Raw genomic sequence first — 25,922 nt, 5'->3', positions numbered from 1 at the left:
GCTGGTAATTATCACTCTTGACGCTCAAATTATCAATTTGAGCGTCAAGAGAAAGGTCAGAATTAAGGAAGACTCCCAGTAGTTTAACGGCGGGTAAAGCGGTACTCCTTACATCAGGAAGTGCCGTATCCTGAATCTAATTCTATCGTCTGGCTGAAGCCATCCATAGTTATTCCCTAAGCTAACATCACATATTATTGATATATTTTATAAATTTATTGCATATACTCGTATAAGTATACATGTTTACCCGGGAATCTATATAAAATTAGTGAATTAGAAAATTAATACGGAGCGTCTAGTTTTGAGCGTATCCATCTCCAATTACGCGCTCCACCCTTACAAGATAAAGAGACTTGATTTGTTAGTTCCATACGAAGCACAATATTGATATAATAAAATAGGATTAAATTCACTAGTAAAATATACCTTGATAAAGAAGCTTTGAAACTGGTCGGTAGAAAAAATAAAAAATAAGTGGCTTAAAACAAAGTTGTTATATTTATTTTATTGTAAGCAAATCACGCAAATTTGTCTGTGACGATTAGAAATCGTGACGGAAAAAGCCTGCAGATTAATTTAAACATCATTGCAATCTTTTACTAAAAAAAATTATAAAAAATGAATTATTATTAATTTTATGGCAAGTAATTAATTTATCATAGAAATAAAAGACGAGTGATGTAAATTCACACATTTGGAATAGCCAGCGACGGGTTCTCGCTAGCGCCACGCCGTTGAATAAAATTAAATGAATTCATACAAAAAGATTAAGGATTTATTACTTCAATAAATTACTAACAAATTCCACCACGAATTTTCACTAACAAACTTGAGTGTTTTATACAAGGTATTTATTCATTTACTTTTTATGTATGGACGTTACAGATATTTTAACCCTTGGTCTTTTAAGGCTGTAGTCTGGTAAAACGAACGCAAAATTAGGAAATCATACGATTTTGCCATTTTAAAACGAATGTTTGTCAAAAATCGCGCAATAAAAAAAATTAAAAATTATGTATGAGATAAAAACAATACTTTTTATAGGTATTTCTATCAAAAAATGTACTTCAAAGTTTCATATAACTAAAATATAATTACTTTTAGACCGGCAGATTACGCCATTTCAAATTTAGACTAAGCTTATTAATCTGGGATCTCAATAAAGACTAAGTATTGAACTGATTTTTCTTAAAATGATTTAAAGATAATAAATTTAAAAAGGAGATGGCCGCGGCAGAATTTTATTTTTTTGTTTTTGAAAAGAAATATAAGCATTTTAAAGCACATAAATTTTTGTAAAATTTTCCTTTATTTCTACGTAAATTATGCAATCAGTAATACCATAAAAAATTTAAAAATATTGAAATAGTTTAGTTAAATCCTTTTTTTATAGAACTGTATTTTTTTTTTATTTATTTTTTTATTTATATATAATTACTTTCAGACCGGCAGATTACGCAATTTCAAAATTTAGACTAAGCTTATTAATCTGGGATCTCAATAAAGACTAAGTATTGAACTTAAATTTTTAATAATGATTTGAAGATAATAAATTTAAAAAGGAGATGGCCGCGGCAGAATCTTATTTTTTTGTTTTTGAAAAGAAATATAAGCATTTTAAATCACATAAATTTTTCCTTTATTTCTACGTAAAATTATGCAATCAGTAATACCATAAAAAATTTTAAAATATTGAAATAGTTTAGTTAAAACCTTTTTTTATAGAACTGTATTTTTTTATTTTTTTTCAATACGATAATTCTAGTTGTAATATTCAATTTTAAACAATGTCTTATTTGGGTTTTTATTACATTCAGATCGGCCCTCAGAGCGGCCGCAGACGGACGTGTTTTCTGTGCTCAAAATTTTAATGCCTTTTTCAAAACAAAGTTTAGTTCGAAACATACATTTTTTGTGTTCCTTCTAACACAATTTAAACCAGGATCAAAACCAAGTTATTTTTTGAATGAATAGTTTGTTCGAATTTGATAAATCATTCAAAAATGTAATTTCACGTCATATTCAAATAACAATTAACGGCGTCATTTTACTCGTACACAAAAACGGTCAAATTGCACATTTATCTAGGACATACCAGCACTCGGTAGGTACTATGTACAAAGTGTACACTAAACAGCCATATAATTATTACAATGTCGCGAACGCAGCCAACTTCATTGTGATGGTTTGACGTTTTGCTTAGCCGGCCTGTATCTATAAGATATCTGTAGTCTGTGGCTCAGACTAATAATATTTTCTATCAATCAGAATTACTTTATTATAGAAATCAAAGACGAGTGATACTTTAATCCATAAATTTGGAATATTTAGTGACCGATTTTATCATAACAATGCCGAAAAAACCAACGAAAAAACCAAACGAAAACTAAATCAATCCCAATTTCCAAAGGAGAAATGCAATGTAAGTTGGATTTGATTAATTTATTAGTATTAAAATGAAGAATACAAAGGACAGACATTTGATTTACATAAATCATTGTATCACCATTACAAATAAATGTAACAGTTTATTATTTGCTTATTTTAGGATTCAAAAAAGCTCAAATTAACTAAGGCCTGTGGAGAATACACTGTAAGTTATTGTCTTATTTACTTAGATAAATAAAATTCCTACAACATTTTACAAAACAATACTAAATGTAGAAATAAGTTTGAATTTGGTAATGTATCCCTAAATAAAACACGTTTATTGGATTTTTATTTTACTTTATTTGTTTAAAAAGACCAGAGTTTATATTGTGACGCATTCCGTCGTTTGAAAATGTCCTAACAAGACGAAACGCGTCACAGTATACGCTCTTATATATTTAAAAAAATAAAGTACAATAATTAATTAAGTAATAAAGTACAAAGAATTCTACCAATTGTCTGCATTCACAATAAAAAAGTACAAATAATAATTATTATAACCCTTATTTTCTAAATATTGACTATCAATAAGTAGGGTTATATTTGCCTTTTGGGTAATATGCAAATTGAAATGTTTTAGGGTGTTCCAGCGAAATATCTTTCAACTGATATTCTAGAAGATGACGGTTGTCAGGTTAGTATTCATATCGAAGTAGGAATATTTTAAGTATTTACATTAAAATAGCTAATGAGATCTAAATTGGATTATGATTATTAATTAATCTGTATTATTTCAGGCGCAACAGCTAGTTCCAGAACTGCTAGCACAGCTATTACACCCCTTTAAGTTGGAAGGCAGGAGAGTTGTGGACATCCAGGAATTTTTCACTAAAATCCAGGAAATATTTTCTCATTCTTCCATGTTTGATTGCAAAGGAACGAATATGGTGATTGTGGATGAAAAGTTGCATGGCTTTAATTCTATATTAAATTTAAAATGTAATATGTGTGGATTATGTTTTTCTGTAAATTGTTGCAAGGACAGATCGAATGAAATGAGTTTAAATGAATCGTTTGTGTCTGGAATATCGAGTATCGGTTCTGGATATAGTGGTTTGCAAGAGTTGACTGCTGCTGTTGGAATTCCTTGCATGAGTAAATAGAAGTATTTGAAGATCAATAAGAAAGTGTGTGAATGGTGGGATACTGCGAAACTAAAAGTTATGGAGGAGGCAACGAAAGAAGAGGGACAACTGCCTACTGCGAATGGTGAAATTGATGAAAATGGTATACCAATGATAACTGTTGTGGCTGACGGGTGTTGGTCTAAGAGATCATACAAAACCAACTACTCGTCTAACTCGGGCGCAGCTTCTATAGTAGGGTTTCGTACGGGGAAAGTTCTATATATGGGTGTTTATAATAAATACTGTGTGATTTGTGCCAGAGCAACTAATAAGAATATTGAGGCACCAAAACATGAATGTTTTAAAAATTACTCAGGATCTTCAAGTGGTATGGAATCGGCGATCATTCTGAAAGAAATTTGATAGAAAGAAGAACGGTTTTACAATCAGATAGTGGGGAATGGTTAGAAAAGTGTAGAAATTTACTCACTGCGTCATGGTTTGGTAAAGTTTGTAAAAGAAGAATAGGAATTAGTTGTTCAGGGTTAGTTAAAAGTATGCCATATAGTAAATCGCTAAGTAATATTTTTTCTATTAAATATGGTCAGGATTATGAACTGACCGCATTAAACCAATTAAGTCTTCAAGAAAATATCAAATTTCAGAAGTGTGGGCTGTTTATTGATAGTGAATATTGTTTTCTAGGCGCCACACCAGATAACATTAGTACGGATCATGGCGGTATCATTATAGAAATAAAATGTCCATCGTCTGCTTCTAATATGACTATGACTGTTGAAACCGCCATCGACAGTGGTAAAATTAAGTTTTGGAAAAGAAATAGAAACCATACCGAGTATTATGTAAATCAGAATCACGATTGGTATTACCAAGTTCAAGGACAGTTGCATATTACTAAAAAAAATATATGTCTTTTTGGAGTGTGGACCGGAGCCCAACATAAAATTAAAATCTTTTTATTTAAACTGTTTGCTTCCAGAGCTTGTTGACCCCCGAGTTACACGATCCATGCCTATCAGAGATCCACCAAATGTTCTCGAGGCTATCGAAAACAAAAAAGTTGCCCCCAATAAAGTCATAAATTGTTAAAAAAAGCTGTTTAACGAAAACATCCCATCAACCAGTAAAAGTTAAATTATACTCACCAGTTTCAGAAAAATATTTACCTAAATCAGCTTAGAAATTCCGCCCTCTTTCAACTATGATGGTTTTTTTTTTTTAAATTTATGTAGATGTTGCTTTTATTATTTTTTTAATTTCTGTTTCCAGATACACAACTTTGATTGAACCTGTCCCCCCTAAATCAAGACCATTGTAACATGAAATATATTCTTAGTTCTTTTTCACAATGTATTTTTTATAAAATAACTAGCGATCTATTGTTATCAAAAATATTGGGATTCTTTACTGGTTCTTCCCAATAATATATATTTTTGAACCATTTGCACTTTAGTATTTTTTCAATAAAAATGAAATTTTCCTCCACAATTTGTTTATTTTTACTTACAAGCGGTCCCACGATCAATTCCTGGCAGGGTTAAGTGAAATATTTTTTTTATGTGTTTTTACGTTGCAATATTTAATTCTCCTTGGACTGGCACGGGACTGCAGGATTGATCATCTTACCTTCATGTTATATATTATTAAATACGCTGTATTTTGTTTTCAAATGCAATGCCTTATGCACCAATAGGTGATAGGGATGATGATCTATCCAAAATTCTATTTACTTCGAAAAGATTTAAAACACTTGTATATATTTTTAAAATATTTTACGTCACTCTCACATAGGTGTAAAAATAGAAATAAAACTATTATGTAAGTAATTTAGCATATTTATATTTTCTCAATGCATATTAAAATAATCGCTTACAGTATTTTGTCAATACAAGGTTTCCACTATATGCACAAAACTCTTAAAATGCTTGAATTACCGTTTTAGTTTTTTTCATGTAAGATTATGTAGACATCCTTTTAGTATTTTCTGAGTGGAATACATGCTTTACTATATAGAACTTGATACACAACTCTTAGATAGGTGATTAAATGTGCTTTTATAGGTTTTTAGTGTAAAAGTTGGTAGGCACCCTTTTGACTTTATTCTTTTGCATTATTCTTTTGTCTGTTGCACCTGGAATGAAATGTATTTATAAATTTTACGTAGATTAAATGCAATGCTTACCTTAATTGATAGTTATCATGGTTTTGAACTTAAATAGTAACTAAGAAAATAAAATCAATTAAAATAATATACACAATACATTCTTAACCTATAAAAATATTTTTAGGTATTTGGCCGAGTCTTTTCTCATTATATGTTGTTAATTTTTTAGAATTTATCTACCATATTTTTCCAATTTTATTACGAAATACATGATCAAGTGCAAATTCAAAAAAACTTATCAGTTTAAAGGAAAAATATTATAAAATGTCATACTGTCAAAAAATGTTTTTACTTACGTAATTTGATGAGATCAAATAATTTTTCTCTTGAAAACAATATTATGAAGTGCATTATTTTTTTGGCATTCACTTTAGTGACATGGTGCATTTTCATTAAAACATAACAGTGTTATCTGTCAACTTCGAAAATACAAATATCCATAATTACCCAGAAGCCAGAAATCAACATATGTCACAGATTATCCGATAGTTGTACAATTCTACATTATCTCTGCAGTACGCTAGTCAGGAGTGCTATTTATAGATTTTACCTATTAAATAATCACGCAAAAACTCTATCTATCTCTGTCTTTCTCATTTTGTCAAACAAAGTATGAAGAGTACGTAAAAATTGACGAACATACAATGTAACAGGATATTTTTTTTGATTGCTTTGTCTTGAAGCGGTATATTTTACGCATTCGGCGGCAAACCGTACGATTCAACTTACCGACTACAGCCTTAATGATTATTTTTAGTTTGCAAATAAAGTTTTCACGACTCCCGTTCTCCGTTTATGTTGAGATATGTTTCTCATACACTAACGCAGTTTTCAGTACAATATATCCGGTTCTCTACCTCATCAAAAATTCAAACCCGTGATCTCTGCTCTCAACGCCCATAAAACCACGAACCTTTTGATTCTTATTGCTACTGTAAGCATTTACGTAAATTTTTACCTATAAAACACGGTTTTTATTACTAGAGATGATGTTTTTCTCACGGCTGTTGTATCTTAGTTTAATGCCTACTCTTTGCCAGAAAACGATTTAAAGAATTGACATCTTTAGAAAAAAAAACATTTGCATTCTTGTTATCCAAAAATTTCATTTTCTGTTAGTCGTAAAGAACCATGTTAGAAAATGTGTTTGTACGTTTATGATTTATTTTATCAAATGTTTATTTAAAAAATGTTATTGAGAAATTTGTTTTGTAACGTATTGAATCTGACTCCGGAAATGGCCTTAGAAGGCTTAATTAATAATATAAACAATTATAAAAATGTATGTCTGAAAAGAAATTAATAAAAACAAAATAAATTTTAAATTAACAGCAAACAAAAGACACGGTAGTATAAAAACATATCCATTCTTATACCCGTTTTTTTTTTAAACCGTCACTTTTGATTTACGTTACTATACTTAAGGAAACGTTTATCCTGAAAATGTATAAGTACATTAAAACATACTAACTTGGTACTTAAATCAAACTATCATTATTATTTTAATTTATTGAATAAATTCTAAAAATTAAAGATTAGAAAAACGAAATCCTTTGGTACATATATTATTTTTATTTATTTATTTTATTTTGAATTTTGAAGTAGGGCACACATAAACTAATTCTTATGTGTGCTCTTATAATAACAATTTAATAGATTGATTAACAAATTACAACAGAGATGGAGAACATTTTAGAGAAGGGAATATGGATGTCTAGGCATTTATAGGGTTTATGACCTATCATTGGTTGATTTGAGTGGCCATTTTCACACTGCGTAACATACACCATATTTCCTTCTCTAAATTGATTTTTAATATTTTGTTGTAATATGTTAATCTTAATAACTCTCTTAAGTGGTGAAATACAATATTTTGTCTGCGAATATTCAAAATATTGCAATTTTATTTTTATTTTCTTTCGTTCAGGAAACATACAGTACGGTTACATAGTTTTATATTTTACACAGTTAGACTTAACTCTAATGGACCAGTAAAGTTTCCATATTATATAATAAATATATGTGAGGTTATCAATGAAAGTACAAAAAAGAGAAGGAAAAAAACATAAATGGAAGTTGTTAAATTTAAATCAAAGTAAAAAAGTTATTTAAAAGTTTGAAGTTAGTTTTTACAAAAGGAAATAATATTAAAAATGAAGAAAATTTTTTTTGTAAAAGTAATCAAAAAGTAAGAATTAAAATAAAGAATGAATGAAAAATATGCTCAGATGTAAAAAAAAAAAACATTTTCAAAAAGGAAAAACATAAATATACACATACATATTTTAAGAGATTCAAAGAAACGATGAGAAGAATCTTTAAATGAAATATAAGACAATAATTTTAAGTAAATTTAAAAAACATCTTCAAAAATAATGACACACTGTCGTAAGAGCAGCAATATTTTGATTTTATACACATATACAATATAAGTAATTAAAAGTAGTTTAAAAGTATAAAAACATGCCAATGCAGCAGAGAAAAAAGAAAAAATAACAGGTAATGCAAGTAATCTTTGAAATCTGAAAAAGCAATATAAGAAGAAGATTTTAAACCAAAGAAAGTTGATAAAATTTCATTAAAGCAATTTTAGCAGTAATACAAATTTCAGTAGAGAAATTCTATTGAAAATAACAATATTATTGTATGTAATGTGAAGTGATGTAAGGGAACAAGGGATCAACGGGAGTTTTATTCAAAAGTTTTCAATACACTATTTTTAAATAATTGTAATCCTGTATTCACCAATGGCCACGCTTCGACAACTTGACTGAAATTTAACTAACAAACATCTCCACTGTTAAATTTATCATTATAAATAAGTACTTATGTAGTAAATACATTGACATTTATTGATGACCTTTGCTGCGTCTATGTGGATACTTAGTATATCACTGTGATAAATAATTACTATCCTACATTTTTAATCAACACATAATTAGATATAAATTTATAAATATTAATTATCCATTCTTAGTTTTACCGGATGTCATTAAATGAATTTATTATTACAAGTCGCCAATATAACTGATTAATTTGAAGTGCATTAATTTATAATCTGCAAATGTGTTTAAAGAAATTTTCTCGCTGACTTTATACACAAGATCTTGCTTTTACATTATAATAATATTGGAAAAGAAAAAAAATATATTAAGTACTTACTTTATTTCGTTTTATTTTGTTTGGGAAACCGACAGTTCTCCATCTATATTTTTTTCTTTATATATCCTATGTTTTTATTTTTCTTTCTCGTGTACTCGTGTACTACTTATACATAAACATCTAGAACAGTGTAAGTCACTCTCCAAGCACAAGAGTTAGTCTCTTTTTGGAGAGTAACAGTGATAACATTTACTAGATGTGTAAAAGTAGATATGTTTAGCATTTTACAAAAACATGAACTCTTTATGAAATTTATTAATAAAAAATAAAAAATAAATATTTATAGTAAACAACAGATATTTTACAAAGTAAAAAATCATTTTTTACTTTATGGTATGACATTTTACACTTCATAATCACCACTCTCTTTCCGCATTAATTGGTGCATAGGGTACTGTTTGGTACACCAATCTAGCGTATCTGGGTTATTTTTGTTACATGAAGGTGAGTTGATTAGTCTTACGCTTTAGGTACCAGTCCAGGGACTATGAAATATTCTGGTGTGATAAAACAACAACAACAACAAACCATCACGCCGTTTCCCCGTAGGGGTAGGCAGAGAGGATAGAACGCCATAACACTATCTTGGCATACAGACCTCGCTTCCTCTACATTCATACATCTTCTTATGCACGCACGCCGATTATTCCTACTTTCGACATGTCCATCTTCAAGTATTTGATGGACTTGATCGTGCCATGTCTTTCTCGGTCTTCCTCGTTTTCTGCATCCATCAACATTTGCATCGTAGATCCTTTTAGTCGTTCAATCGCTGTCCATTCGCTCTACATGTCCAAACCAACGCAGCACCCCTTTCTTGATTCCGTCAATAATGCATGTCTCAGCCTTACACACTTCACGGATCTCGACATTTGTGCACCTATCATACATCGTTTAACCACGCATTCGCCTGAGGGATCGCATTTCGACAGCATTCAACCTACTTTCATCATTATTTTTCCAATTCCATACTTCGCTCCCATACATTAGAGTTGGAACTAGAACTCCGTTGTGAACTGCTAGTTTAGCCTCCTGCGATAAACATTTGTTTGCCAAAGTAGATTTTAGTGCACCGTTCACCCTGTTCCCGGCACTCGCCCTCCTTTCAATATCTTAGGGTGTGATAACACCCTTTCAAATAAATATTTCGTTTCAACCATGTCAGCCTCGCGGTGTAATGGTCAGCGCGTTTGCCTACCATGCAAAAGGTCTCGGGGTTCATTTAACACTTGTTTTTTTGTAAAAACCACTTTAACCTTAGAGCTATACGTCGACCGGTTTTGAGGTTACTTCTTCGGCATCAGGACTTGAACTAACTTAGAATTTCGTTTATGTTCAAAGCATTAACTCTGTGGTCAAACATTTTAATGAATGTTAGTATATATTGGTATTAAACCACTTACCGACTTTTTATGTCTACCGGTTTTGAGACGTACCGGTCTCTTCGTCAGGACACTCACTACTCCAACATGCAAATACTTTTATCACTTTTACCGTCACCGTATTTACATAGTATTTACGAAAAAATACATGAATTCATGAAAATTAAAACCAATTGAACGTAGTAACGCAGAAAGCATCCAGTAAACAATTTTGAAAAAATGAAATATTTGTGTGATCGAATCCAGGAAGGTTAATTTTATTATCTGCTCAAAACAGGTCGTTTTCATACAAAAAAACTGTAATAATCACCTTCTGAAAATTTCATGATGTCAAAATGACATAAAAATCTAGCTGTCATTAAAATCATTAAATCTGGTCATATACATAGTTTAATTATTTTTTGTGTTATAAAAACACGAATGAATGCATTATTTGTGTTTATTTAAATTTATTTCAACAGAAAGGGAAAACATTTTTGAGAAGGGGAATATGGAAGTCTAGGCATTTACAGGGATGAATCTCATCCCACGTGATAAAGGTTTCAGCTCTTTTACTTCACAAAAGTCAACATTGAGGGGAGACCCTTAAGCCCACCATCCACCCGCAGCTGTTATAGAGTCCTGAGGGACTCTCTGTCAGCTGCGCATAGAGGAAAGTTTTTATAAATATTCCTAAGGAATACAAACTCTATGCAGATTAAGGAGGGGGGAGGACGTATGGACAGAGGCCAACACGTCGTCCCCACCCCCCAGGATCCCCTCAATGCCTCTGGTTTTTTTTATTAAAAAAAATATGTTAACAAACAATTTACATAAATAAATGTATCCAAATATACAAAAACATTTTCTTAAAACTATAGTAACATAACAAACATAACTTACACAAAACATAAGTCAACAGATGGTTAGAGTTGAGGAAAAGTGGACGTTCAAATATGGGCAGAATGGTGAATGTTACACATTATTTAAAGTGGCCACTTATACCAGCCAATGACCGGTCATAAGCCCTGTAAATGCCTAGACTTCCATATTCTTCATCTCAAAAATGTTTTTCCTCTCTGTTGAAATAAATTTAAATAAGAACAACTCCCTAGGGAGGAAATCCAGCCAGTCTGCAAGCATTTGGACATACTCAAACATTGTTGCATTATTTATCATTTGCCAAAGTAAAAAACATTCCAACTGTTGTGTATATTAGATTATTCACTATTTTCACAAATAATAATAACGCCAATGTATGGAAACCCTTTTAACATTTTATTATTTAAAAAATATTAAACCACATTATCCTTACAAAAAACATTTTTATGATTGATAAATAACACTTATTTTTTATTGATTACTAAGAGTGTTTCTTGGATAAAAAATTCGTTAGATTTATTAGTTTTTTTTCCATACAAAATTTGATGTCATACCATAAATATACTTAGGGGCAAACAAATGCTTGTGCATTTTTAGCATTAAAATTTTTTATAAAAAAGAAGAAAAAAAAAAGTATTAAGAACACATTTTTGTCGGCCTCGTAGTGTAATGGTCAGCGCCTTTGCTTACCATGCACGAGGCCTCTGGTTCGATTTCCGACATGGTTGATTTGAAATATTTATTTAAAAGTGTGTTTTAACACTAGAATATTTCATAGGCCCTGGACTGGTACCTGAAGCGTAAGACTGATCATCTTACCTTCATGTGACAAAAAACATACCAAGATACGCTACGATTCGTAACTATGCTTAACACTCTTTCCTCTCTCGTTCTTGCTCTAACTATGATGCTTTTTTTTTTGCTCTAATTACAATGCCCTTAATTTATATAAATTAATAATAAATCAAGACTCATTCTTTCTAGCTGCGCTACGATCCCACTTGCTATTTAATGATGATCACACTTCAACGAAAATTTTTTAAATACCTAGATTATAAAAACAATAAAACGCTTTGCACTTACAGCTAATCTGCTAAACAAAATGGATTTTTACCCCTGAAAATAGACGCACTATATCTGAATTATGCTATTCATATAAATTATAAAATAATAAATTAGCCTTTTTAACCTAATCTCCAAAATTAATCTTAATGTCCCCTTTTGCGTGACAAGAAATAAGTATTTATTCCATCTGCCAGTCTGTAGCACTAACTACGCACAATACTCTTTCCTCTATCGTTCTTGCTCTAACTATAATGCCTTTTTTCATCTATTGATATATTTAACACGCCCCTTAATTTATTTAAAAATAAATTAAGACTGATTCTTTCTGGCTGCGATACGATCCAACTTGCTATTTAATGATGCTCACACTTCCACACACCTGAACACTTACTCTCACTTAAATACACACCTCTACACTTACTCTTATACAAATACACATAAACACACCCTTTTGTTGTACCACAATTTAATATGAATGATTTTTATTTAGAAACTTCGCTGGTCTGTCTTAAAACCGTATCTTTTTTGTGTTATTATATCATTGTCGACTGTTAGTTTCTGTAAAAAAAATAATTTATTAATATATTTTTCTTTTTTTTCACTATTTTCTTTTACATTTGTTATATTTTACATTTGTTATATTTAACATAATTAAAAATATTGTGTTAAGTGTGTACGTGAGTGTCCTACACTTATATACTAAAATTGTCAATATCTGTGTACATACTGTTTAATAATTAAACAATTCTTTTAAAAATTTTGTATTTTAGAAAACTAATTTGTCTCTCCCGAAAACTTAGGTTTTTGGAGATACTGTTGTTTACTTCTGGCTTACAGATATTAATGCCATTATAGATTGTCGAATAGCTATGCCTATAGTTGGTTATTACAGATAGCTCAATTTTGGTAATATATTGCTATACAGCTCAAGGGCGTATTACAAAGCCTATACTTTAAACATAATATATTGTATCGATCATAATATGCATGTCCAGCTCGAAAGATTGTTGATATTAGTTTGATATATGGCGGAGGCGGCAATATAAACATATACATACAAGTCACAATTTTTGATTCAAAGTATTAATTTTTTTGTTTATTTTTTAATTTGTCTTTGAGACCATCGAGCGCTTTAACCTATAGTCCTTAAAATATAGCTTGATAAAAAAGACATTTGTCCGAAAAAGTGACGACATAACTTTGTAGTTACGTCTAAGGAGTTATTTATATTGAAACACGACATATCATTCGTATCTGGCGTGTTTTTTTTTTAATACAATGCTTGAAGCATAAATAATCATAAATATATAAAATTAGCTTTAAAACTAAAATAAACCTAATTATTAACGAAGTTTTTACAAGGTTACAACAAATTAATCAATGTAAATTGATTGAATCAAAAAATTAATTCATATGATGTTGTTCATGAAAAAAGTATAAATGTCTTTTTTTTTGTGTATAATTGTATTCAACACACGATAATAGGCTTATTTTTGCGTTTTTATATCAATTTCCGGAAACAGAGTTTCATGTTTGCATGAAAAAACTGATAAAATCGATTTGATCGGTACATGATCAGTAATCAGTAATTTCTCATCACTATTGAAATGAGTTTGACAGCTGTCATTTTAATCAAGCTAAATTTTAGGAATATAACATTCTTTCATTATTTAATAAAACTACGTGATTTTATTTAAAACACGTTTCCTTCCAGGACGCGTTCCCGCCCATGCGGCGCATCCCTTGACTATTTGAAAATAATAATACGTAGTTTATTATTAAAAATATGAAAAGAAAATGTTCAAATATTCCTAAAATTATCATATTTCGTGATTTCTATATCAACGCACTGAATACCAAGGTACCTTGGCCTTGACAGTATTCGTTAGATTCGCTGGAATCTGGATACTATTCTTCATTTTGAGTCCATTCCTATTACAAGTGATCGAATTTCCGCGCACGCGCATTAAGGTTCATAGCGTTGTCATATTGCTCTACGAGACTTGTGGAGATAAAAGCATCCAACTCTTGTAAAGCAAAGAAAAAACTACTCTAATAATATATAGCATAAATATTTAAATAGCGAAATTTGACCAAAATTAAAGAACTTCTTGAGTTTTCGCGCACTTTATAAAAGTGATTCTGGCTATATTTATGATAAATTTTATTAAAATATTCACCTATACCTATGCACTATCATGCCTATTAAAAGTAAAGACATGATTATTTTTTGTCAGCTTCCCTACTGATAATATTCACCGCTCGCGCCTGGTATCTTTGTTTTCATCACTTCTAATACTCACCGGCTACCGGATTTCGTCTTGACCAATATCGTCATGCTGACGAAACAAAATCTTATAATATGTCAGTCAGCTGGAAAGTTCTCTGAAAGCCATGAACACTTTCAATGTGCTGGAGGTCGATATGATACCAAGTGGATTGCTGCACAGGACTACAAAAAGGTTTATAACTTACTCCAGGTTACGCAGAGAACCAAAATGTAAAATTAATCTTTTTTTTTAATGCTTAATATAAGTTTTCTTCTTTGTGATACATCAATTTTGTAACCAGTAAACCCACAATTTGTTAGCGTTAAAACAGGCTCTTGTATAGCTAGGCGGCAAATAAGTAATTTCAGCTTTACGGAAAATTGGATACAAAAAAATATTTTCTTACGCGCGGTAAAAATTAAAGCATTAAATTATACGGCAAAGTTGCTTGCAACTTTACGAAAAAAATATTAAAATATATTTCAAATAACCGAACTACTTCGAACGATGTCACTAGTTTATATAAATCAACCAATGATACGAGAGTTTTGTGTTTCTGAAATACGTCTCAAGTTCTCTTCCGCTTCTTATCGGTCAGTTCTGCCGATCGGTCCGTTGACGGTAAGTAAATCGGAAATGTTCAACGAAATTTTTTAAAATACCTAGATTATAAAAACAATAAAACGCTTTGCACTTACAGCTAATCTGCTAAACAAAATGGATTTTTACCCCTGAAAATAGACGCACTATATCTGAATTATGCTATTCATATAAATTATAAGATAATAAATTAGACTATTTTAACCTAATCTCCAAAATTAATCTTAATGTCCCCTTTTGCGTGACAAGAAATAAGTATTTATTCCATCTGCCAGTCTGTAGCACTAACTACGCACAATACTCTTTCCTCTATCGTTCTTGCTCTAACTATAATGCTTTTTTTCATCTATTGATATATTTAACACGCGCCTTAATTTATTTAAAAATAAATTAAGACTGATTCTTTCTGGCTGCGATACGATCCAACTTGCTATTTAATTATGGTCACACTTCCACACATCTGAACACTTAAGCTAGGGTTTCCTAGGACAGCGGTGCCCGTATTTTAACGGCCGTAGTGAACGGTGATGCAGTGGACAGCCGTCGTAAAGGTGACTAGAGTGTGGTTTTCTAGAAAAACGGTGTTATCAACACCATTTAACACCGTTTTCCTAGGAAACCACTCTCTAATCACCTTTACGACGGCTGTCCACTGCATCACCGTTCACTACGGCCGTTAAAATACGGGCACCGCTGTCCTAGGAAACCCTAGCTTTACTCCCACATACACACAAACACACCTATACACTTACTCTCATACAAATACACATAAACACACCCTCTTGTACCACAATTTAGTATGTATGATTTTTATTTAGAAACTTCGCTGGTCTGTCCTTAAGCCGTATCTTTTTTATGTTATTATATCACTGTCGACTGTTTGTTTCTGTAAAATAAGTCAATAAATCGTTCACAACTCTCTTTTCATCGGTTGCTTCATATGAATTAGTGACGTCGTTCTAAGTAGTTCGTTTTTATTATTTTTTCGTACATTTTCAAGAAACTTTGCCCTACAATTTAATGTTCTAATATTTTACCACGCATAAAAAAATATTTTTTTATCCAATTTCCCGTAGGGCGGAAGATCCTCATTTGAGAAACAAGGATGAAAATAGGCGGAATACCGGCGAAATGTGATTTCTCAGGCGAATGTGAAGTATTTTCACAGATTCAAGATATCTGAGATCAACACTTGCCCATGCGATGATGTTACTCTCCAAGATGTCTCCCATCTATTGATGCATTGCCCCTTTTTTAGTCTGCAGAGAATGCAACTGGAGGCGCGATGCAGAAGTCTAAATGAGGATTTACACGATGTTTATTTATTTATTTATTATATTTGGGAAATCAACAGTTCTACATATATATTTATAGTAAACAAACAGATATAGTGTATAAACTCAGAACTAATAACAGATTTCCACATAGTATACAAAGCTAGTAAAGAAAATATATTACATATCAAAAAAATATATATAATTTATTCATATAAAAATGTTCTTTTCATGTACTCGTAAATATTTTTTAATAATCAAAGATTTTTTAAATATTTATTTTAAGAACATTAAGTTACTGTAAATTGGGCGGAATTAGGACAAGAATGCTTAAAGAGAGGAAAAGGAGAGGAAGGGAGATGTACATATTTAATATTATAATGTCTACTAAGTTACATAATGCATTTTTAGTGTAAATTTCAAATCTGACAGAGTGATGTTTGTGTAATCTATATTTTTAAATTTTGTATTGTACACTGAAAAAGTCCTACGAAAAAAAGCGTTTTTAACATACGATGTTTTACTTATTGGTACATGAAACAGGCGGTACCGTCTACAAATCCTGGCTGGCACATGTATTGTTATTAAACAAAGTAGTTCTGTACAGTCAACTATTCCTGTCATAATTTTGTAAAGCAGTAGTTGGTCCCGTAGTAATGTTCATGTAATAATTAATGATTAGGACTTCTCAGGAGAGATAACATTATACATGACAGGTATAGTAAAGGCAATAAAAGGTATCAATGATAGCAGGACACCAAATGGCGAACACTCTCTAAGTGGATCGAAAGATCTGTTGACGAATTACAACAGTCCGCCTTCTCCTGACGAGTTTTCTGTGGTTTCCTCGTCACTAGAGCAAATGCGGAGAGGCTCCTGAAACAGGCCACAGTCGAAACCTCCCACCCGATCCTTACATAATATATCAACTAAATAACCAAACAAAGTTTTTCATTGCAGTAAATTCAATAGAATAAATTATTTGTTAAATTAATTTATTTTTTTGAAGTAAACAAATAAATAACTATCCCTTTGAAGTAAATATAGACCTTGTACATTACAAGCAAGGTGAAAGAATAATGCAACTCATTTATTTTAAAAAAAAGCATTACTTACGTTTCGCCTGAGATATCGCATTTCGTCAGCATTCAGCGTACTTTTGTTCTCGTTTATCCTAAAGGAATCTTTAGGTTCTCATTTTTCTTCATTACCCAAATCCGTAATTTATGGCGTATGCAAACCTTTTAAGATTTGACATGCTTCGATTACATAAAGTCGTGATGACGCTATTTAGGTAATAGCGTGAAGACACTAGTAATTGAATATTAATGTTTTACTTATGTTTGACATATATTACAGGGTTACATAATACTTCTCTGTATCGTCGCGTCGTTTTGCACTCTTGCGACAAAAAACCGACAAAACGTTATGCATTCATACCCTGTCGCAACGTATCGCCGAACCCGAATTTATAATACGAATTAATAAAAAAAATGTTCGCATATGTTTTTATAATTTATTTTACCAATGTGACAGAGAAACATGATACAGATTGCAGCCATAAAATTATTTTTTAGTACGTGATTACTATGCTAAATGTTTTTTTTTCTTAATTTTTTGAAAACTAAAAAACATGTCCGTAACCAGCACCGCGATTATGAATGCTATCTTCATGGTACATTGCAAGACGGTATAAAGTAACATCGTTTTTATGTAAGAAAATGTGTATATTTGTATGAAAATTCAAAGTGTCTTCTTCAGTAACCTGTATATCTTATTATACAGGTTACTGACGATATATATAATTTTTCTGTACGTGTGATGTTACTGATATTCTCCTAAACGGCTAAACCGATTTACGTGCGGTTTTCAGCGAAATGTGAATCTTTGTGCTGCGCGTGTTCGTAGATATTGAAATTTTCAATGGAATTTGTAAAAAAAAAGTTAGAAGCATAAATCGTTTTTTCATCGACCTACCAGGGTTGCATTCGACGAGAATGCATATTTATACAAAAAAATGCAAGAATGTTGTTTTATTGTGTTTCAAAAAAAGTTTGTTTTTGAGTGTTTACAAACAACATTCGCTTTTTATAGATCTCAATCAGATTCTTTCCTTACGATTCCTTATAATTTATTTCTTTTTACTGGATATTTGGTAATACTAAAATAATATTAACTGACGTTAAATACATTTTTGAAAATAGCATTCACGTATAAAGTGCACCCCTGTTGGTGAGAAGAGCCGAGTTTGACATTTGCAAAAAAAATTATATCCTTTGTCCTTTCTTTCTCTTTATTGTGAATACCATTCTCTTGTAAAATCTTTTTAAATTGAACTTTGTCCGTCAATTAGCAAATACTTTTTTTAACATCTTGTTCATCAATCATGAAACATTAAAACGTATGCCAATTAAGTTGTTAACTGCCCACTTCCTCGCCAGCAATAACAAAAGTGTACTGAACTCCAAACTACGTGTTCCGATTACATTATCCATAGACAAAACAAGCGTAGTCACCAAGATACGCTCCTAAACCGGTTTCGTAATTAGGCGGTATTATGTATTTCTTTTAATGCAGGCTTAACTTTAATCTGGTAGTCAGCTGTCTGAATTTCACATCGCTAACCGCACGATTATTTTTGACTGTATTGTGGAACTATGAAATTAGTTAGTGATTTATGGAGCTGGATGAACGAACAAATTGGTTGAATTTTGAGAAATAAGAAAAAGATGAGAGTGATTTTAAGGTTACAGAAAAATAAGAAAGATTCTGATTGAAAGAAAAATATCCTTAAATTAATTACTCTCTAGGGGATAGAAAAGATTCATAATTGCATCACTGGTGAACAAATACACTCACAAAATAAATAAATATATATTTTGTATTTATTTTTATTTAAGAAGGTAAACATGATCAGAAAATATAAATTGAAAAATAATGAAACCCAATAAACTGCGAAACCGGCTTGTCAGCAGGTTTCTTATTTTTCCTTTACAAAGAAAAACTTCATAGAAATTATGTAAATTTAAAAATTAATATAAACATTATCAAGAACTAAAAGCATACGTATTTTCTACGCAAAATTTATTTACAAAAATTTAAATAGATTACTGTTAACATAAAGCCTTGTTACATATTAGCAATTAAATTATTTTTTTCTTAAAATTTTTGTCAACATTTTTTTAAAGATCTGCTTAGGAATCTTATTGAAAATTTTAGGAATTGTATAATGAAGTGTTCTTTGGCCATACATTTACAAACCTCGGTACTGACAAGCCTTTACGTTGTGCTAGCCTTGTATTATGTGAATGTAAATGCCTCTTCTGGTAGTTACTATCAAATCGGTATCTAGTAACAAATAAGAGCCATAGAATAGCATTTACGGACAGGCACCCTTGCTTTTTAAAATATTCGGGTACCTCTTCCTTATCAATTCTAGCTGATCTGTTAATTAATTAAAGAGCCAGTTTTGTAAAGATTAAATTTTTAATGTTTATTTTACAAGAAAGGCCCCAACTGGTAATACCGTACCTAATAATCGATTCCGCTAATGATTGATAAATAAGTCTTAATGTTTTTATTGGTACAAAATATTTTATTCTAAACATGCTGCCTATATCAACATGCTGTCCTTAATCTTTAATTCAAACAATATTTAGCCGCAATAGGAGTACCAATGCAGTGCCCTATGCACTACTGGGTGCTGATCGGGAGATGATGATGACGATAAAAATATATATATGCTTATCAAGCAGTAAGCAAACTTGAATTCAACAAGGTCGTTTTTTGTATATCAAAGGCAAAAAATATTCCGCTAGATTCGCCTCGAGATCACTATAGCGCGCTGCAAGCAAAAACAGTCATTAATTGTACCCAGTAAGAGTTATCGACGACCGCTTGCAATTTCACGATATGAATAAATAATTAATTACTAAAATATAAAAAAAAGACTATCGTTAGAGATAATATACACGAGGTAACAAGTAAAGATGGTACTTACGTAGTACTGAGTTACTGAATGATGAAATTTATTATCCTATATCATATACCTACATTTAATTATTAATTTATAGATTTATACAAAGTTGCTTTGACTGTCTAACTAGGGTTATTTACCCCGCTCTAAGACAGTCCACATATAAAAACAGGAATCAATACATAGAAAAAATAAATTAAAAACAATATTTTTAGAAAAGGGTAGTAAACGTAGTGAAAATATAGTTAAAAAACATAGTAACAAATGAGTAAAGAAGATGCTAAAATTCGTCGCTCAAGAACATGGTAAAAGCTGAAAAAAAAATAGTTAAAAACTAGTTTTTGTAATATTACAAAAACATAGTAAAAAACATAGTAATACAGAGTAAAAAACAAGTAAAATACACATTTAAAAAAGAAATAGTAAAAGTCGAAGTAAAAGACGGTAAAAAATAATAGTAAAAAACATTTAACGACATACTAAAAAAAAAGTTAAATACGTTGTAAAAAAACATAGTAAAAGACGTAAGGATTAATTAATTTATTTAATTTTAAGGGACATCTTACAGACTCTATTAGAACATTATTTAACATAAACTACGTTGTAAAGTTACAAAGCCTATCAAAGACATCTCAGTTGATTTTTATAATTTAAACCAAGGGCGATATTCCAAACGCTCTCGCGGCCGTAGAAAAAGCTTTTATATCGCGTATTTACATACAAAACAGCACCGCAGGGCGGCGATTACTAACCTGTCGTCATCGCTATGCATCGAGAAGGTATACTTAACTTTTGTACTATCTCTATCTACCTCGGTATGACCGAGATCTACCGAGATGTCGATACGTGTTTATAGGAGATATTGCCGTCGATTATAAAAGTGAATTGGTAGATAATGTGCCACATTTCTCAAATGTTCATATTGCACCTAACGGCGCGTGCTCACATTCTTTTTTTTATGACAGGTTTATTTTATTTATTTTTTACAAATGTATTTATTAACAGGCACCATAAAGTATTTAGAAGATATTTCTTCAGTCCTTTTTTTTCATTTGAAGACCTTTCATGTTAATGATGGTTTGTGGGAGATCATTGAACAACTTTGGACTAACGCAATTTAATGTTCGCTCTCCGAAGTAATTTGTAATTCGAGGAACGACCAGGGAGCCCTTAGTTTTTAATCTAGTGTTGTGAGTGTGGGAAACTCTTTTTTTATATTCCGGATCAACGAAGTGATCTACAATAAATTTTTAGTCACAAAGTTGTTTTACCGGAAGGACATTACAGAATTTAAAAAATATACACCCTCGGCCATATGTTTCGCCTCACGGATTATGCTATCTGGTAAATTTTACCTATATGAGACTGGGTCGATATAGGGTCGAGGAGGGAGGAAAAGTTATTATACCTCTACGCAAACAGCGCACTAAATTTGGTGAACGCGCATTTGCGGTCGCAGGCCCTATGGCATGGAATGCTCTCCCAGCAGAGGTGCGAGGCTGTGAAAGTGAAGTGATGTTTCGGAAAAAACTTAAAACCCACTTGTTCTCTAAATCATTTGAATAAATCCGTAGCACGTGACAACAAAATAAATTATTTTAATTAAATTACAAATTTAAAAGCTTCAATTAAATTAACTTAACAATAGAATCACCATGTAAAGCGCCCTTGAGGTATTTTATTACGAAAATGGCGCTATATAAGTTATCCATAATAAATAAATAAAAATAAAAATAAATAAATAAGATAGTGTATCTTCGTAATCGCTCGAGATAATCAATCTACGTATACCGTCATAGTGAAGGTATGGTCTTCCGATTGTACTCGCCCCCCTATAACGGACAAGAAATTAGTGGATAGGCAATGCTTATTTGCCTTTATTGTATGGAACGCACGTCGCTGGTATACCTATACAGTGTTCACCTTTAAGTTTACCTTTATCTTTTGACCTCAGTTACTTATTCCAATAAAGTTTTAAGCGATGACGTTGCATATTTATTATCTATTAAATCTATCGTAAACTTTAAAAAATAGAGTAATATTAACCCCGCGGGGAGTCGTAATTTGGTTCAGCTATCAACATGGGTGATTTTCTAAGTTTATTGCTTTTCTTAAAGTAATGATAGATTGCAACGGTTTTATGAGATCAGCTAAACAGAGGTCGTTTTTTGCAAAGCATTACAAAAGTACTCAAAGGTCACTTCGTTTATTTATACCAAAAAAAATACTGGAATTTAAAAAGTATGTTCATTTAAATTATTCTTTTTTGTCGATTGATTTTAAAAGTTCATATTCATTTTTATTATATAACCACTTTTTTTCTAAAAATCAAATTGTGTTTTTGGCCAGTAAAATAATTTATTTTTCGGCTGTCTTAAAACTGGATTTCTTGGCCTAGTTAAGACGGTCTATTACTGTAATCCATTTATTTAAATATAAGATAAATTTGTGTATTGAGAACTTCATGTATTTATTTATTCATGGCCGCAGACAGCGTTTTTTTTATTAAAAAAAATACTCGCGTTCTCATGATGTACCCAAATATTAAAATTTTTGGGGGGCATTTTCAATGAGTTTTAAAGAACTCACTATTAGAAAATGGGAACCAAGTTGTGGTAGAGCGGGATGCGAAACTAAGACATTTGATCCGTGAGTCCGCGTCACTAACCACATGACTACAACCCTCTCCAAATGTATAAATCTTTTTAAAAAAATACGAATCCTACATACATATTGATATATTTTTAGTTCTTTTTTGATTTTTGAAGATCCTCATGACTTTTTACTCTGTTTTTACTATGTTTTACTATGTATACACATTTTTTTTATTTATCAAATTTTTTACTATGTTTTTTTTTTATTTTTCTTTTTACTATGCTTTTTGCCATACGTATCGGTATATTTAATGATTTTTTTGCTTTGTCTTTTACTATGTTTCTTGCTTTGTATTTTATTTTTCACTGCGTATTCACTTGGTTTTAAAATATGTTTTTTACTATGTTTCTTACAAGGTGTTTTCTTTTTACTACGTATTTTACTGGGTTTTTAAATACGTTTTTAAACTTTATTTTTTATTACATTTTTACTATGTTTTTTGAACTATGGTATTTTATTATGTTTTTTACTACGTCGAATACCTTTTTATATTGATTACTGTTTTTTATATTATTTTTTTGACTGGCTTAGAACGGGGTAAATAACCCTAGTTAGATTGTCAAAACAACTTTTATAAATGTATAATTTGATGTTTTTAATATGATATAAATAATAATATTTTTATGTACACATAAGCACATCGTGTATGTTGTAAACGTTAGTATAAATAAATGAAAAAAGAAGCGAAATTTAAAAAAAGTTATTTTGTCGTAAATCAGTCTTCAACTCGCTTAACCTAGTTATCATAAAGTTTGTCTTATCTTCTTTGATGTAAAAAAGCGCCTATAAAACTACCAATAAATATATTATGTCATCCGTCAGTTTCATTCACGAGACACTGAACAAATGGCGGTAATTCCTTCCACTCCCGCGAGATAAAACTTTGATAATTTCTTTCAAATTCAAATTAGAAAGCTATCGATTTTCCGTGTAATATGATGGAACCACCTCCCGCCCGTAAAGTTCAGTCGTCTCATCTTGAACTCACGTTATTATTTTCCAGACACGTTTTCCCGACGACCTAAGTACATTTTCTCGGAGTTATAATATATTCGTATGGAACTGCTGTGTGAGAATAGAGCAGTAGTTACTAACTGGTGTTGAGAAATACTTAATTCTACTTTCTTGATCGGCTTTTATCCTGGTGGAATTTTAGGTAAAATGCCGATTAAGACCAGATATATTATATATTATTTTTTTGGTATGTTTTGTATATTATTATTAAAAGTAAAAATGTGTAACACGTCCATGAACAAATCAGCCCATTGCAGGTAAAGTGAACCAACTGACAAAACAGTCAAACTTTTGTGTTCAATGTTTTTTCTCTAATTTTAATTACTTACCTATTTTTATATTTTTCATTAACATGGATTTTTGTGATCAAGAACCAGCAAAAAAGGCATTTGGATTATACTTCTATACTGATTACAAAAATGTAATATAAGCGATGAGTTTACTTCATCTTTGAAATATCAGTTTGTTCACTTCACTTGAAATAGGCTCAAATCTTGTTATATAGTAGGTATGCTTGTCTCCAGAAGAGATTTTTCCAAAATTCCCTAGAAATATGATAAAAAATTATGGTGGGGATTAAATCAATTAAGGTGGGTTTATCCTTTGATTTATTTATCTCCAATAATATTCTTTCTTTTTTTAAAGCGTATTCAAGCAATGAGCCCTATCTAAATTTGAATGAAATTGCATACCTGACCGGCGACCAACCTTTATTTATTTAGGAAAATTTAAATAGCGACATTTTTGTGAAAATCACTTCTAGGGCGCTGTATAATAAGCATCCCAACACGCTTTGCAGCTACAGAGCGCATTGGCGGTTGTAATTCTAGTACCCCATCCCCATTAATATAATTTTTATAACTATACAAGCGCTAGATTACCTTACATCTTGTAGCTACAGAGCGCATGGGCGGTTAAAAATCTAGACCCATTTACAGTTGAAGTTAATTTTGATAAAATATGAAAGCCAAGATCACAAAAAGTCTTGCAGCCACAAAACGCATCGACGAGTGGAATGTCCGCATATGTTTCACAAAGAAAAATCCACGTTGACCATGCAGAGTTTACTGTATGTTTTATGAGCATCGAACTGTACCAGTCCAGACATGAATTATCCAAAAACATTCTAAGACATCAATTGTATTAATATCTTCATCTACTCCCAAACGCACACATTCTGCTTCAAAAATAGCCACAAATTAAGACACATTCGACGTTTAATTGTTGAATTTTAAAGCAAATTTTCCGCCATCTTCCTTATATTATTATGTTTAGGTGTATCCTTCTTCGCTTTAGCAAAACTTTCCAAAATTCTATTAAAAACTTCTTCCGAGATTCTTGCAGTAGGAGCCTGTTGTTGTGTCTCCTGTGAAACTTCTTTCAGCAAATATCCTTTAAACTGCATATTTCCATCTTGATCTATGTACATATCACTTGTCTCCGATGTCACTGAGATCCATACTTGTCTTTTGAAGTGTATCGTTGATTTTTTATAAAGCTTGATTGTTTATAACTGCCTCGTGTAGTTTTGCCGGTTGAAGATTTTCCAGGATAAAAAAGGTATGTTTATCGGCATCCGTAATTGAGGTTCTGCAGATTATATTTGATTTTGGATCTTCACCTGCGTTCATCGTAAATTCAAATCTTAACTTTTCCATTGTTGTTAACAGCTGTTGAAGTGTTGTTTTAATTAAGGTTTTGCGAAACAAACACTAAATTGAGTTGCTCTGAAAAAAATATTTTTTTATTAAACAATGCTCAACCTATTTCACTAATACATCAAGTACGTTTAAAGGTAATTATAAGTCTTACCTGAAAAGAGAAACAAGATTTAAAGCTATTATTTCACAAATTCCTTTACTTATAATATAGAAACGATTTCATTTGTACACTCGTCTGTCATTGTCATTCTTCCACAGATCATTTTACTACCATAGATAGGAAACTAAATAGAGTGCTATAGACTTATTTTACATGT

The 25,922-nt window shown here is 31.0% G+C and overlaps 2 long non-coding RNA genes and 1 pseudogene across 2 annotated transcripts; 1 reads left to right on the top strand and 2 right to left on the bottom strand.

Annotated features, from left to right (window-relative positions):
- Positions 1–1,408: 1,408 nt before the first annotated feature.
- LOC148274041 (uncharacterized) lies at positions 1,409–4,884 on the top strand. The gene is made up of 4 exons (XR_015824388.1): positions 1,409–2,425; positions 2,552–2,596; positions 3,014–3,067; positions 3,171–4,884. It is a non-coding gene; the product is annotated as an uncharacterized LOC148274041 (long non-coding RNA).
- Positions 4,885–5,340: 456 nt separating this feature from the next.
- On the bottom strand, positions 5,341–6,217 carry LOC148274040 (uncharacterized). The gene is made up of 2 exons (XR_015824389.1): positions 5,982–6,217; positions 5,341–5,652 (listed from the first exon to the last, which is right to left on the bottom strand). It is a non-coding gene; the product is annotated as an uncharacterized LOC148274040 (long non-coding RNA).
- Positions 6,218–24,431: 18,214 nt separating this feature from the next.
- Positions 24,432–25,602, bottom strand: LOC148274039 (uncharacterized; annotated as a pseudogene).
- Positions 25,603–25,922: the final 320 nt, after the last annotated feature.

Source organism: Micrasema longulum, unplaced genomic scaffold, assembly GCF_059751315.1.
Source record: "Micrasema longulum isolate JH-2025_06_02 unplaced genomic scaffold, ASM5975131v1 h1tg001774l, whole genome shotgun sequence".
NCBI classification, from domain to species: Eukaryota; Metazoa; Arthropoda; class Insecta; order Trichoptera; family Brachycentridae; genus Micrasema; species Micrasema longulum.
Note: the sequence above shows the minus strand (reverse complement) of the source record. Positions and strands in the feature narration are given on the sequence as shown.